We start from the raw sequence: 11,642 nt of genomic DNA on the forward strand, positions 1-11,642 counted from the left end.
TGCCAGTAATGATGAGACAGGAGGTTGAAGAGTTTCAGGCCTGGTGCCAGGCAAATAATCTTTTCCTCACTGTCAACAAGACAAAGATGGTTATCGACTCCAGGAGAACTCACACCCTCAGTAGACACTGAGCAGTTTCAAACTCCTGGGACATCGCACACAACCTCTCATGATCCCAGAACATGCTCCACCCTATCAGGAAAGTTCGCCAGCACCTATACTTTGTGAGAAGGCTGAGGAGAGCGGGACTATGCACGTCCATACTTGCAACATTCGACAGTAAAGATCATCCTAACAAGCTGCATGGTACTGGAAGTGCACCACAGCAAACAGGAAGGCTCTACGACATGTAGTCAAAAACTGCCCAGCACATCACCGGCACCAGCTTACCCCCATCAAGCACATATATGCAGAAAGGTGCCGGAAAAGGGCAACATCACGAAGGATCCCACCCACCCACTGTTAGTCCCACTCCCAGCGGGGAAGAGGCTACGTGACATCCAAGCCAGGACCACCCACTTCAAAAACATCAGCAAGGCTGATCAACGTCTCCACCTCCACACACCCAGTTAACACTACTCTATCATTTCCTGTCAGTCACCTTATGTACAGACACTCCTGTATGTATTGTCAACTTATGGTCATACAATGTATAAGCTACCTTAAGTATTTATGTTTATTTATGCTTATTAAGGCAAAGGCAAACCACTGCTGTAACCTGCCAAGTACATGATTTCCCAATACGTCAGTCTCAATAAAGGATCAAAACAGCGGCATTAACGACAAGTGTCGGGACAGAGCGGCGTGGAGGGAAATCGTCGGCCAACTGGAAATTCCAGATGCGACCTACCGACGACGAGGTGTTCTTTACCATATTGTGCCGCATTAGATATGGAGTAACAATTATTTTGTTCTCTTCTGCACTTGCATACTAGAAAGAACATAAAACAATCTTGAATTATATCTGCCTCCACCACCATGCCTGGCAGCCATCACTCAACAAGAGCAAAATGCCCTGCACATCTCCATTAAATATTCACCCTCTCACCTTAAATGCATGCCCTGAGAAAAGCATAGTGGCTGGGTACCCTATCTCCGCCTCCCATCATTTTATAAACTTCTATCCAATCTCTCCTCAGCCTCTGCCATCTCAGAGAAATCAACACAGGTTTGCCAATCTCTCTTCATCACACATGCGATCTAATCCAGGAACGATGCTGGTCAAACTCTTCTGCACCCTATGCAAAGCCTCTGACATCCTACAATGCGATATTCCAGATGGGCCCTAATCAGAGTGCCACTTCCACGATCCACCAGCTGGGGAATGGCGCCTAAGACAAGCTACCGCATTGCTTCTACATCCATTTCCAAGCCTCCCTGTGGCATTTAGGCTCAGCTACCTACAGTCACTAGCACTCTTACTTCTGGGACCATTGGATCGAGTGCATCCACCAGGGAGGGTAGATGGGGCCCTGGATTAATGTCTCACCTGAAAGAGATTGTCACCAATATATTTATTCGCTGCTGTATTGGAGGTCAGCCTGGATAATATGCCAATACTGGACTTGAACCTACAACCTTCAGACCCAAGAGAGTTCCAGTGACTGCAACGCAGACCCCCAGAGAATTACTGAGCACAATATCATAATGCATTAACTCAGAATCATTGGAAAGCAGCTACAAGAAAAACCAAAGGGCTTATATTTAATATGATCAGCAAAATGACATTCAAATTTTGTGTCAGGTGGAACGCACTATCAGAAGGGGCAGATAAAGCAGATTAAAGAGGAAGGTCACTAAGCAACACAGAAAAAGGGGAAAAAATGCAAAGTAAGAGTTGGGTTAGGTCAAGGGTTCTTCTTTCAGAGAGCCTCTGTAACTTGCAGGGTTCCAGAACTGCCCACACAATCCATTGGGAGCTCACTGCAGTGCAGATAGCCAATACCACCAAGGCTGAGTCTAGGGTTATTGTGGAGAAGCCAAGTTCCAGGATCTGAATCACCCTCAAAAAACACTCATGTCCGAAGGGAATTCTGACAAACACGAGGAGACCATTGCTTTTTAAGAAGCGTCTGGTTACGTTCGTATCAAAGAATGAAAGATTAAACAGGAAACATGGGAGTAGTGCAAATTGCTTCATTTTGGTTTCCAAAGAAAGCAATGGTATATACATCTGTTACAGTTTAGATTGCATGGTATCTCCGAAGACTGACCCAATGTGGAATAATACCATTGTGGCTTTTTGAGAGATCAAACTGCCCTATTCTTTCCGATAACAAAATTACCTCAAGTATTTATTAATCCCCTTTTGAAAGCGATTAATTCGTGAGCAATGCTCTGTCCTTCGACACACCACAATGCTGCTTAGAACAAAATTCCCATCTCATTTTTCGTCCTCCTGCCAGCTAGTGCCCGACAGCCCGAGCACACCAGGGAACTGTTTCGCCCTATTTACTGGGCGACTTGTCACATCCTCATTGATGAGGGGAAGGGAGGTGGGGGGATGGGCAACAACCTTGTTCATAAGAAACAAAAGGAGGTGAAGGAACATCAAACAGACCTCTTTATCTTTTCTACCAATTCTCCAGCCTGCTCTCTACCAATAAGTCACGCTGTACTCGTAACAAAATAATACCACTTGTATCCCGATTGCGTGTAAGGTGACTGCCCTCAAGTACCCACCGACACACATATACAACAATCTCTTCAGCTCATTCAGATCAGTCTATTGTCATTTTCACCAGTGTAATGAAATTCCCTGCTCGCGTAAAGCTCAAGGATTAAATAGATCACATACCAATAATAAATTCATTAACTACAGCGACAGTGGTGCAAAAAGAGTTTTGAAATCCGTACCAGACGTATCTATGCCGTTGTCTGAACTTTCAAATGTTCAGACCACAGGATTGTCAGATGGGACTGGGGGAGGGGTGATATTTCCTTACCTTATTAAGATGTGCAGCGTTTTATTTAAAAGACACACACGGGATGTTACGATGTGTCAAAGTCACTGGCCTTCATGATCGGCACACGACTCTCAGCATCTTCTTCAGAGCCATTCACGTTCTCGGCAGCGTAGTGCCTTTTATTCTGGGGCGGAGTGTTGCTGGTGGCTGTTCTAAACTCCTCCGGCCGCTACATCGCACCATGCGCCCCAAAGCTCGGCTTCCAGCTTCTAGGTTGTGATTCCTTTAACTTTCTTAAACTCCAAAACTTTTGTGTGTGAGCGAAAGGAAGAAAAAAAGGAGAGAAACCCTCCTCTCGCCTTGACCCGAGTCAGGGCAGTGCATAGGAAAAGGAAGTGTAGAGTACGGATTGGGTTAAATCAGCCACACGAATAAGGTGGGGTTTCGCTTTGTCGTCATAGATTTTTTTTCGCTCTCAGAGTGGTAAATCATTCTTCCTCATTTCCAACCAGAAACGAGTAACTGACGACCTCTAATGGGCATCTCATGTATATCCAACCCCATTCTATACAGCTTCCCTCGATTGCAATGTAAGTACCGTGTTGACGTCCCCTGTATTGAATCGCTTTAGCTGAATGAAGCCCCTGGTTTTGATCTTTTTGTAAAAAGGACAAGTGCTGTTGAGGGCAGGCAGGCAGTGAGTAATGAGTAGCAGCTGTTCACCAGATTATTTCCACACCCTCTCACAACCCCTCAAAGGCCAATGGAAGCAGGTGCAGCGAATACCACCAGCTGTAGGCTCTCCTACAGACATGACACCATCCAGACCAGCTAACAGGCAACAATCCTGGCTCCCCACTGAACAGCACACTGGCAGTGCCAGTGACCTCCTGGTGAACGCGCCTGTATTTGCACAGCTTGTTGTCCTTTGCAAACACGAGGAAATCTGCAGATGCTGGAAATTCAAACAACAACACACACAAAATGCTGGTGGAACACAGCAGGCCAGGCAGCATCTATAGGGAGAAGCTTCCTCAGGACCTTCCTGACGAAGGGTCTCGGCCTGAAACGTCGACAGTGCTTCTCCCTATAGATGCTGCCTGGCCTGCTGTGTTCCACCAGCATTTTGTGTGTGTTGTTGTCCTTTGGCTGTGAGTCTGTCCTGTTCAGTGCGGCTTTTCACTATTCCATCGGGTCTCTTTTGTTCACTGTGTATGCCCGCAAGAAAACAGATCTCGGGGCTGTATACGCACCTTGATAATAAATTGACTTACTTAGACTTCGAAAAGGCAATTATTGACAGACAATAAATTCTGGCCTTGCCAGCAGCCGTCACTTGTAAAGAATTTTTTAAAAATCTCTATGCCAATACTAGTGGGATTTGTGCTGTGGGATAAATTGCTGCTTAATTTGTTGTGCAGGAGATGTATGATTCACATGCACAGATGAATAGAGTAGTTGGAGAAATCACATGTCTTCCAACAGCTGGCTTCATGTTTCTTTATGTTGTTTATGTATATTGTCTGATTCACAGAATCAGAGTCAGAACCAGGTTTAATATCATATGTCCTGAAATTTGTTGTCTATGCAGCAGTAGTACAATGCAATACATAATAATAGAGAAAAAACCTGAATTACAGTTAGTATATATTTAGTTAAATAAGTATTGCAAAAATAAATAATGTAGTGAGGGAGTGTTCATGGCTTTAATATCCATTCAGAAATCAGATGGCAGAGGGGAAGAAGCTGTTCCTGAATCATTGAGTATGTGCCTTCGGGCTTCTGTACCTCCTTCCTGACGGTAACAATAAGAGCATGTCCTGGGTGATGGGGTCCATAATGATGAATGCCACCTTCCAGGTGTCCTGGATACTACGGAGCCTAGTGCCCTTGATGGAGCTGACTAAGTTCACAACTCTCTGCAGCTAATTTTGATCCCGTGCAGTAGCCTGACCCTGCATACCAGGCAGTGACGCTCTTAAATAGGCACATCAATGATAGAAAAATAGAGGGTTATGTACCAGGCATAGCAGAGCTAAAAAGTGGGGAAGAATGTTATGCAGTGTGATGATATCAGGGATAATATGAACCAGACAGCAGATGACGAGCAGTACCAATTCACTGCTACAACACTGGATTTGTATGTAGGAGCTGATGTTTTAGTCTATCTCACGCTGACTGTAGATAAGGAAAGAGCTAACAACATTTAATGATCACCAAGTATATGGATTATCATTTCCACATAAACCTACTTCATAGTTTGAGATATATGGCATGAGTATCTTTCAGTGGACAATATTCTACAAGGTTTGGATAATTGTCTCCGCAATCAAGATGATATACTCACAGTTACAAGAAATGCTTGCATATTATCAGTGTGTAATAGATTACATGAACACAATGTAAAGCACAAAAGTATATGTGAATTTATATAGAAAGTCATTTTTTTTATCTTAGTAAATGCAAATTGCTTATAATTTATTAAAGAAAAGAATGGAAGCTATTCAGAAACCAGAGAGACCTGGAAATGTTGCAGAGCTTAAGTCATTCCTGGCATGGTGCAGTACTCTCCTAAACTTTTGCCATATTTACAACAATCCCGATACTGGTACATCAATGAATGAAAAAGCCATGAAAAAGATTTGGGGAAAAGGACAGTGAATTTTGTAAGACCTATGTAAGGCAGATGAGACTGTGTCAGTTCATTATGATCCATCACACCCCTGATGCTTCGAATTGTTGTTCAGAGGTGTAGGCCATTGTGTAATGAACAACAGTCAAGAAAAATTCCAAACCATAAACATTATTTAAGAGCAAAAGAAACAACACTTAAAATGAGAAAGAGATGTTTGATTTTCTTTGGAGTATTAAGGTTTCATCAATTCCATCTGAAACCTTCTACACTGGTCACGGACCAAAATTTTTTATTAGCAATTCTTGGTCATTTGGCAGAAATAACATCAAGAATGCCAGTGTGACCCATTCTTTTATCTCAATATGATTATACCAGTGAACATACAAGATCAAAACAATATACCAATGCAGATGTTTTGCCATATGAAAATTCTGATATAGGGACGAGGAGCATGATCTTCACATTGTAAGTAATAGAAGATGATATCCTATTCCAGGAATGGAAACAGACAAAAACACAAAGAGATGTTGTAAGAAAACGAGGAAAAGGAAAAAAAACTGTAAGAGGAAAGACAGAATTAGACAAATGAACAGACTATAACAAGAATCTACACTATCAGTGATAGGAGTTGGCCATGGAAAAGGATTGTATAAATGGAAATGCAAACTTGTCTTACTAAATGTACTGCAAAAGCAAAATTTAGAAAAGCTTCACACTGAACATTCAGGTATTACGAATACAAAAGCAATGGCCAGATGTCGTATGTGTTAGCCAGGATTAGATAATGCTCTCAGTTAACTGATAGGGGAGTGTATAATTGCAATAAAAGTCATCTGCAGAGTTGAAGACCTTTACCAAGGGTACTTGTTAACTATTGCAAGGAGAGCGTTGATGACTTTACTGATCCATTCGTTCATATCAGAGCTTATCACAAGAAATACTCCCACTGGCCATCCTAGATGTCATTCATGAGTGATTTATAAAACAAAATGGTATGATGTGCACATTGTATTTATCACATCATGGAGTGTCACATCAGCCAAGGGAACAGTAATCAATTAGCAACAAATTTAAATAACAAGTGCTTCAGGTTTATGATGAGATTGTAAGTCAGCAAACTTTTCCTGAGACTTTGCGAAAAATGCCTAGTTCCATGATAGATTAAACTCCACCCGATTTGCTCATGCATAGAAGACTTTGAACATGATTCAGCTAAATTCTTGAGGGAAAAGAAGAAGCACAGTCGAAGCAAAAACAAAATTATGTCGAACTATGAAGGGAGTTATTTTAAAGGACATTTGGAAATGGGATTTTAGAGTGATAGTTGAATTATGTGGTATAAACAGCTACCTTGTGCACCTATTGGAGAATCTGAATTTCATGTGTAAAATGACTTAATTCCAACAAGAGTAGTGCAGGGAATTTTTTAAATTAATTTTTACTGAGTTTCTACAATATGACAAAACAAAAAAAAGTAAAAAACAAATAGGTTTATACAGTGCAAAACAAACATATCATATGTACAGTTCATAACAATTAAGAAAAGCACCCATAGTAGAATCGTATAAAGTTAGTTACCACCCCATCCTCCCACTTCCCAAGTCCAAGCCAACCTTACAATATATAAAAAAGTTAATCAGAACTTTATCACCACAGAGCTGTTTTATAAAAAGGTATATTGCCTACTACCTAATCTATAATATGTTTACACATTTTAAAAAACCGATAGATCTTAACCGTAAGAAGCTGAAAGTTAGGGATTTAAATGCAAAAGAAAAAAGGGAGGGATGCACCCTTAATCTACACAGGAATCATGAAAATATTCAAGAAAAAGTCCCCACACCTTTTGGAACTTTATGTCTGAATTAAGAAGTGAATAATGAATCTTTTCAAGGTCTAAGCAGGACATGATATCTCTGAGCCATTGAGGATGAGTGGCAGCATCTCTCCACCTAAGGACTGCACATCTGTTCAAAAGAGAGGTGAAAGACAATGTAAAACACTTAGTCGGAGTCAAATGCATGTCAACTTCTCCCGAAGTGCTGAAAAGAGCAATCAGAGGGTTAGATTCCTAATAGCAATTAAGAATATGAGATAAGTTTTAAAAAAATCTCTCCAGAATTTCTCCAAGCTGGGACAAGCCTAATACATATGAATAAGAGAAGCCTCGTCCCCTTTACAGTTATCACAACAGGGACTAATATCAGGATAGAACTGCGACAATTTAGTTTTAGACATATGAGCCCTGTGTACCACCTTGAACTGTAAAAGGCAGTGGTGAGCACATAGAGAAGTTGAATTAACTGACTTGAGAATTGAATCCCAAACCTCGTTGGACAAAGGAAAATTTAAATCATGCTCCCAGGTAGTTTTAATTTTGTCAAAGGGGGCTCGGCTCAACATTGTTAACGTATCTCGAATAGTAGAAATTAAACCTTTACCCGATGGATTCACACGAAGAAACATATCCACAACATTTTTAACAGGTATCTCAGGAAAGTTGGTATTGAAGGGTTGATAAAATGTCTAATTTGGAGATATCTAAAGAAATGAGTGTAGGTAGGCCAAACTTTACAGACAATCGTTCAAAAGTTACAAAGCACTTATCTATGAAAAGATCTTCAAAGCACCTAATGCCCTTTCTGTGCCAGTCTAGAAATGTTAAATCCTGCATAGAAGGCTGAAAAAGATGATTATGTAGAATAGGACTAGAGAGAGAGAGAGAGAGACTGTATATTTTCTGAACTGAGCCCATATTCTCAGAGTGTGTCTGATGACAGGATTGACAATTGGCTTAGGCAGATGGCAAGGAAGTGCAGATCCAAGAAGTGTGGAAATGGAGGAATTCTTATAAGAGTTCAACTCCATTGCCACCCATATTGGACAGTTAGACTGATTATAAAAGTAAGACCAAATGATAAGACAACGTATACTGGCTGCCCAATAATATAAACGAAAATTGGGCAAGGCCATAAGACCTACCCTTTTAGGTTTTTGAAGATGAGCTTTATTTAGTCTGGGACATTTGAGTAGTGCAGGGAATCATGGGCATATTCCAGATGATGATACAGTAGAGGCAGTGTGGAATATTCTCAGGTCATCCCTTGGGATCAAAGATGAACTGCTTCCACTCCATTTCTACGAGTTCTGAACTGGCTGAAGAGAACAACAGACATTTGTCCTACATTCCACTGTAGGACAAGGAATGATTAGAATTTTCAAACCAGGTGGGCTGCTCTGATGTATATACCTTCTCACTCTGACTGTAGGGGCCATCTGTATGCTGTCATCAAACTGGAGCTCTGTGACTTTCCCTCTGGAACAGGGAATCTCATGAGCTGGAGACTTCTTCAAGAAGACTTGAAAACATCCTTGAACAGTAATGCTATCCCGGAAACACCATGATGAAGCTCGAAGGTATAACTTCAGGAGTCTGTTGATGTGACCCATAAACAGGAGCTGATGTTCACACCCTCATTGGTGACTTGGGAGAGGATGTTCTGTTGGGCCACTGTGCTGCCAAAGATTTGGAGTATTTTTAGCAATGGTAGTGTTTCTCTGGGGTTTTAAGGTGCCTGATATAGAAGATAGAGAATGCCAGAGCATTGAGCAGAGGTTCCCTAACTTTTCTGTGCCGTGGACAAATACTATTAAATAAGGGGTCCATGAAACTAGATTGGGAAACCCTGGCATGAAGGAAACCACGGATCACTGCACCTCATTAGATAATGTAGACTTGCAATCTTGGTGAGTTGAAGGCAGTGCTGACACACTGGAGACAGTGGTGAATTTCATTATTGATGTTTGCCTTTACAGAGAAATGGCTCCCAAATTACACAATGTAGTCCAGCTCTCCCAGGGTCTGATTGTGGTTTGAAGTGTCGGGGCCCAGTGTTGTGAAGTTGGCAGAAGACATTTGTCTTACAGATACTTATGATGATCCCCTTGCATGCTTCAGTGAAAGAATTGACAATGACTTGAATGTAGCCATACAAAGTGTGCCATCTTATCTAAAATCAATGACTATGGTCAAAGTGACCTTGGTTCTGGAGTGGAGATGATAAATTTGAAACAGTTTCCTATTCATCCTGTAATTTAGTTATGCCCTAGTAGGTAGCTGGCTTATCAAAGGTAAGGTGATGTATTATAGTGTGGAAGACTGACCATAGGATTGGAGCGGTTCAGGTGTGTGGCGGACCAATTCATTAGGATCAGGGTTTGCGTATTATTTTGCAGTGGTATGAATTTTCGAAGACTGCCAAAGCTAAGAAGATTTCCCCATAATCCCTATTGATTCATAGCATCCAAGGCTCATATGAAAAGAAAAATAAACTCACATACATGGTGCCGGTCTCTACATTTTACCTGGATTTATCTCAGGATGTTCATTGCTGGTCTTGATGGATGGAAGCGGCAATGTGACTGGTGTCTCGCAGAGCTACTTGAGGTGAACCTATACAATAACTTTTCCTGTGACAGTCACCAAGGAGACCCTTCAGTAATTCCAGGTAGACCAGTCTCCTTTCTCATTTTCTGAGATCCCATGTCACATGATCTGTTGAGAATTTAAGCAAAAGGTACTTCTTAGCCATGATCATACACTTACCATATTAGAATGGCTGACTTTATGAACTTGTTAAATCCAGAGACTTAAGAAAAACATCTCATCTTCTAATTTGATACACCATAGCCTTTCTGACTCAAGATTAAATGTTTAAAAATCATATCAAGCTTTCCCAGATTTATAGCTCTCAAGTTAATTTCTCTCTCCTTCTCTGGTTATTTCATTTCCTCAGACACACCTTTTATCATTTCCTTTCCTCGTGAACCATCTCTGTGTTTGTCCATTCAACCACTTCATTTTCTTCTCTCTAATCAGCCCCTTATCTCTACAACTTATAAAACTTGTTTTATTTCTAACTATTTCCATTTCCAGCAGAAGATCATCAATTGTTACAATAACCTCTTTCGACCCTACCATCCCAGAAATTTCAGAACTGCTCAAAAGTCACCTCTTACACTTCTTTGAGTTTGATTGGTCCATCACTGGAGACTCTTTTTTCAGATGTAAAGACTTAATGTTAAGGCTATTTATCACTCTGTCTTCATGTAAGAGGTTTCTTAAACCCCATCTCTTTAACCAATTTCCTGGCAGTTTATACGTATGTAACAGCATTAAGGGTTAAAAATTAAACCACTTTTTCTCTTGAAGGACATGGCTTTCCACTGTAAACAGGGCAACTCTAAAAGGGCAATGATAAAAACATGATTTTTTTTCTCCAAACATCCAACCATCATATTGGAGAAATATTTCTGTAAGGAGATAGGGAACTGAATGATAACAGTTGTAATAAACATCAGGAAAGGGATCTGTTGCCACCAGAGATCGTGTTTAAAGCAGACTGCAGTTCAAAAGATCCAAGGACAGTTCAGACAGGAAGATGTTTCAAAAAATAAACAATCGGAATAGTAATGTAAACAGCTTGTTTTCAAAGGATTCTGAAACAATGCATCCCATGTGGTCTTATCTATTATCTTATATCTGTTCCTTTTTTGTACACAAAATACCGTGTATAGAGCAAACAGCCATTACTCAATGTGTGTTGTGAACTTTGGCGGAAGGACGATGTTAGATTCTGAGTGTGGTGTTTCCTTCATTACCAGAATGACCTTTCAATACATGCTCCATTAGCTGTAAAATACCTCAGGGTGTCCCAAGATTGGGGGGGAGGGGCAGGGGTCTGATGGAAATGAAAGTTCGAGTACTGTGGGATGCCTTTTGAGAGAATGCCAAAATAAATACAGGACTGTCTTTTAAACTGTTAACATGTTACTGATTATCGTATCTTTTGATGTAGTTGGCTGTCAAATTTTATTGTCTCATTAAGGGCACTTCATGTATTAAGGCTGCTGATGCTGTGATACCCATCATGAAGAAACTAATTTCTTTGACATCATTGATGGAGATGCATTAGCCAGGATTGAAAAAGCCAATGTCAGGGAGGGAAGAGATAGGGTGAACCTTAGTTGAAGCATGCGTTTACCTTTGGGAATGGCTCAAACAGAAACTATTGCACCTTTCAAGGACAATAGGGATAAAC

At 40.9% G+C, this 11,642-nt stretch overlaps 1 protein-coding gene across 1 annotated transcript in view; it reads right to left on the reverse strand.

Annotated features, from left to right (window-relative positions):
- cemip2 (cell migration inducing hyaluronidase 2) overlaps window positions 1-3,321 on the reverse strand; it is a 100,797-nt gene extending 97,476 nt beyond the window's left edge. Inside the window, exon 1 of the mRNA XM_073048544.1 lies at window positions 2,946-3,321. The gene's annotated coding sequence lies outside the window, so the exon portion shown is untranslated. The remainder of the gene's footprint in view (window positions 1-2,945) is intronic.
- Window positions 3,322-11,642: the final 8,321 nt, after the last annotated feature.

The sequence above is a fragment of the Hemitrygon akajei genome, chromosome 6 (assembly GCF_048418815.1).
Source record: "Hemitrygon akajei chromosome 6, sHemAka1.3, whole genome shotgun sequence".
NCBI classification, from domain to species: Eukaryota; Metazoa; Chordata; class Chondrichthyes; order Myliobatiformes; family Dasyatidae; genus Hemitrygon; species Hemitrygon akajei.